Source organism: Hyaena hyaena, unplaced genomic scaffold, assembly GCF_003009895.1.
Source record: "Hyaena hyaena isolate Hyena2069 unplaced genomic scaffold, ASM300989v1 scaffold_244, whole genome shotgun sequence".
Taxonomy (NCBI): domain Eukaryota; kingdom Metazoa; phylum Chordata; class Mammalia; order Carnivora; family Hyaenidae; genus Hyaena; species Hyaena hyaena.
In genome coordinates, this window is record NW_024080876.1 from 867,079 (window position 1) to 872,376 (window position 5,298).

The following is a 5,298-nucleotide window of genomic DNA, read 5'->3' on the forward strand; positions in this document are numbered from 1 at the left end:
AGAAAGACAAATACCATATGATTTCAATCATATGTGGAATTTAAGAAACCAGATGAACATATGAAAAGGGGTGAGGGAAGAGAGGGAAACAAACTACAAGAGACTCTTAACTATAGAGAACAAAATGAAATTTGATGTAGGGAGGTAGAGGAGAGATGGGCTAATGGGTGATAGTCATTAAGGAGGGCACTTGTTGTGATGAGCACTGAGTGTTGAGTGTAAGTGATGAATCACTGAATTCTACTCCTAAAACCAATATTGCACTGTATGTTAACTAAAATTTAAATTAAAAACAAAAAAGCAAAACAAAACAGAAAACATTGACAGTAAGTAAATAAAAACCCTCTGACATAAATATTAAAAAAACACTTCATTTCTTTTTTTATTACAAATAATATTCCAGTATATAGATACACCATATTTTGTTGGTCTCCACATATTTTGGTGGACATTTGGCTCGCCTTCACATTTTTGGTTATTATGAATACTGCTGCTATGAACATTCATGTATAAGTTTTTAGGTGAACATACGTTTCCATTTCTCTTGGATATATACCTAAGAGTGGGTTATCTCTTAACTCTATGTATAGCTTTTTGATGAACTGCCAAACTATTTTCCAAAGCAGCTGTATATTTTACATTCCCTACCATAATGTATGAGGCTTCCAGTTCTTCCACTCTTGCCCGTCAGTTTGATCATGTTCCTCTTAGAGTTTGTAAAGTGGTATTTTATTGTGATTTTGAGGTGCACCCCCTTAATGTAAGGTTGTGGAGCATTGTTTCCCATGTATAATGGGCATTTATGTGTCTCCCTGGTAGAAATGACTACTCAAGCCCTTTGCATATTTTTAAATTGAGTTATTTCTCTTCTTATTTTTGAGTTGTAACAGTTCTTTATATATTCTGGATACTAGTCCCTTATGAGGGACTTATGAGGTATATGCTTTGCAAATATTTTGTTTCTTCATTTAATTTTAAAATGCAAGTTACTTAGAATAAAACTAACAAAAGAGGTATTTGAAATATTATCAAAATCTAGTTTCATTTTCACAATGATCCTAAAGGGGAGAAAAAGGCCCAAAAGGCCAGAAGGGAGACAATGGCTGTATACTTACTGTGTGCCAGAAATTTGATATATATTGTCTCATTGGATCTTCACAAAATATCTGCAAGTAGCTTCTTTTATCCTCATTTCATAAGTAAGGAAACAGGCCCAAACATTAAAAAGTATTCCAAACTCACTTGAGTATATGAAGAGCAAAGCAAGGATTTAATTATATGTTTGACTCTAAGGCTTCTGTCAGTTCTAGTCTATCTGATTACCTCCCTCATTTTATTCTAGAAAAAAAATAATCAAATGATTACTGTTTGCCATTAAGGAAAAAATTCTGTGCAGCGCTCCAACTTCTTCCAGTGAGAGCTGCTGCATTTATGTTCATATGGATTCACTGGATATGCACAAAATATCCACCAGAGACAAAGTTACTTATCTATAGACTTGTATTGATGTCAGGCTTTGCATTTACATCTCCTACTCCTAAGGGAGAGAGAAGAAAAACATTTGTTGATTAAAACTGCCTCTTGGGAATGTTGTATTAGAATATGTATCTGACTGGGGCGCCTGGCTGGCTTAGTCGGTTGAGCGTCCGACTTTAGCTCAGGTCATGATCTCGCGGTTCGTGGGTTCGAGCCCCGCGTCGGGTTCTGTGCTGACTGCTGGCTCAGGGCCTGGAGCCTCTTTCGGAGTCTGTGTCTCCCTCTCTCTCTGACCCTTCCCTGCTCACGCTGTCTCTCTCGCGCGCCTAGAAATTAAAAAAAAAAAAAAAAAAAACATTAAAAAAATAAAAGAATATGTATCTGACTTAACGTCTTTTACCAGATGCTTTTATTTCTATATCGACTCACGATACTGCCAAAATTGATGCCCATAAGAGGTGATAGGAATCAAGCCTAGATTTATGTGATTGCAAAATCCATGGGTTGTTCTTTTATATCTCTACACCAGCAAATATTGGAATGGTATCATACAGTTTATTTTGTTTATTTTTCATGCAATCCATATTACTAGTTGAAAAATGAGGAAAAGAAATCAAGCAAAATATTGTGCTTTTTTCAAATGACCAAAAAAAAAGGTATGCATGTTTTTTTTTTTCAAATTAAATTTTGCTAGTTGTTTTGTTTCCTACTTTTTTGCTTTCTTTTTTATCTTGAGCCTTAGTATTTCATAGCTTTTTAAAAAATAATGAAATGAGTAAGCATCATATAAAACATGTTTTCTCATTCCGTTAGTATTGTCTTATTGGTTATTTCCTTCTGAAAGGCTACTTTGAAGACTGTTGTATCTATCCTACATATGTATTCCTTCTAGGTCATATTAATAGACTTAAAGCCAGGGCGCCTGGGTGGCTCAGTCAATTAAGCATCTGACTGGCTCAGATCATGATCTAATGGTTAGTGACCTCAGGCCTCTCATCAGTTTGTCTACTGTCAGCACAGAGCCCGCTTCAGATCCTCTCTCTGTCTCTGCCTCTCCCCTGCTTGCTCTTACTCTCAAAAATAAATAAATATTAATAAACTTAAAGGCAATGCCTGTAATGCACCAGTCTCTCTGAGCCTCAGCACTCTCATTTGTAAAATGAAGAAAGTAGACTAAATAATACCTATATTTTATATAGGTATTATATAGGTATTTTATATAGATGTATCTTATACTACATCTTATATATGATATATCTATATCTAGACTAATTCTGATACTGAGATAGATATAAGCTCCAAAATTATGTGATTCCACTTAAGTAAATCTAGGAATGACTTAATAGGAAGAAGATACCTGGTTAGGGACTGTTTGCAGGTGAAAAGTTCTATCTGTAACCAATCTTGTCAGTGGAGGTATCCTGAAAAATAAGGGAAGCCCTGGTATAGCAAAGTAAGAAAGAAGCCTGTGCCATCCATAAGGACAGACTGGGGAAAGATGCAGAAGCTAAAATACATGACCAAAGGGAAATAAGTTTGGCTGGAACAGAATGTAAGATCAAGTTAGTCTTAGCAGGGGGGGATCGAGTGTGTGAAGGAGCTAACTAGGAGAATGCACCTGATTTTCCAAATATTTTTAAAGGTCATATAAAAGACATTTTGAAACTGGGAACAGAACAAGATATTTAGAAATATATTTAGGTGTGAATGAAGTGAGAGAGAGGAAAACAAATTGTCCCAACTAACAGACAGTGCACAAGGTGGCGTTCAGATGCAACGTGGACCATAACAAGCATAGGATCACAGAGGCCAGAGATTGTGTTGTGGTTCAAGGAAGTAGTGAAAATCAGCAATTAGTAAGTGTTACAAGAAAGACAAATGCTCTGCCTTTTCAATAAAATGTTTGAAATTGGAAAACATTCCATTAGAAAGGACTAATGCAGGAGTACCTGGGGGGCTTAGTTAGTTGAGTATCTGACTCTTGATCTCACAGTTGTGAGATGGAGCCCTGCATCAGGCTCTGTGCTGGGCATGGGGCCTGCTTAAGATTCTCTCTCTCTCTTCCTCTCTCCTGCTCTCTCTCTCTCTCTCTCTCTGTGTCTCAAAAAGGAAAAAAAAAAAAAGAAAGCACTAATGCAAAATGGCAACAAACAACAATAAATAACAAATGCAATGAAACAACCTCATTCTGAATGAAGGAAAGGGGCTTATGGAGAAAGAAACCTTTTGCCATCAAGTGATTAGTGCTACAAATTATGTCATAGACTTTACCAATAGTTACCAATTAAGCATTTAGAACCTCACAACAAGCCAGAAAGCCATAAGTTAGATAGTGTTGTGATTTTAGATAAGAAAGCCACAGCTCACCAAGATTACATAGCATCCCCCAAATCACAGTCATGTGCAAAGGCTGAATTTATCCCACATCTGGGTGATTCCAGAAAATGTCTACTGAAACACCGGATTATTATACTTTCCACTAGCAGCCAAATGGAGGTTTTAAAAACTGTATACGTAGCCTTCAGCTTGAGCATATCCATACAACTAGACTTTTTTTTTTTCCAGAACATATTATTTTCCCATTTAAGTACTTTTTAAAGGGAAAGATTGTACCTGAGTACAAATAAATAATGTATCAAAAATTTTAATCATATCTTGAATGAAATTACAATTTATAATTAAATAGCCATGATAATACTCTAAATACCTCAGCATTATTAGAGTGTCTTCAAAGAAGTTACTCAAATAAGAAAAACAGGATGGAAATAAAGGAAGCTAATATACTAGAAACTGTGACTCTCAGTAAAAGGTAGAATCAGTTCAGTTTCATTCAATGAATATTTAATGAGTAACTGAAATAGTGTCAAGTTCTATGGAAGATGCTGGCAATAAAACAAGACTGCCATTCCTCTTGACAGACATTAAATTCATGGAAGCAAGTACAGAAATGTATCATTTTAACATATAGCAGGTGATGAATATAACCCTAACTGTATATTTACAGTTTTCTGGATGGTATTTAACTCGATCAGACTGAAGGAAGCTTCTCGAAGACATCTAAACCAAGCCTGGAAAGTGAGTAAGAGCATTAGTTGTGTTAAGGCTATCACATGACAAGAAGAATTAACAGAGAATCTTAATCTGGCCAGGTCATATAGCCTACAACACAATTATTGGAATTTTTTGCTTCCCTTGCCTATTTATACATAATTTATGCATTCAAGACAAAAGTTATTTTTAAATATTTAGTAAGAACAAATATTTTAGCTGAGAAAGGAGCTAACATTAATCAAAGATAAGAGTTAATAAAATCTCAGCTAATGTTCATAGTGCTGGAATAATAAATAACATATTCAAGAATGATTCTTCTTCACTTGTTTGCTCCAAGTCCAATTGTTTATAGGATGTTTTGTCCTTGAATACAGCTGTTGGCACATGAACAGCACTTAGGACAGTGCTGGGGACTCAGAGTTTATTAAATATGTGTAGGTTGCTTGAAGAAGATGTGGTATGGGGTGCCTGGGTGGCTCAGTCAGTTAAGCATCCGACTTTGGCTCAGGTCATGATCTCACAGTTCGTGGGTTTGAGCCCCGCGTTGGGCTCTGTGCTGACAGCTAGCTCAGAGCCTGGAACCTGTTTCAGATTCTGTATCTCCCTCTCTCTCTGACCTTCCCCTGCTCATGCTGTCTCTCTCTCTCTCTCTCAGAAATAAATAAAAAGCATTAAAAAAAAAAAGATGTGGTTTTACTGTAGATATCCATGGTGCGAGTTAGAAATTTGAAAGCGAGAGGTACATGCAACACCCATGTGCACCTGTGTTTG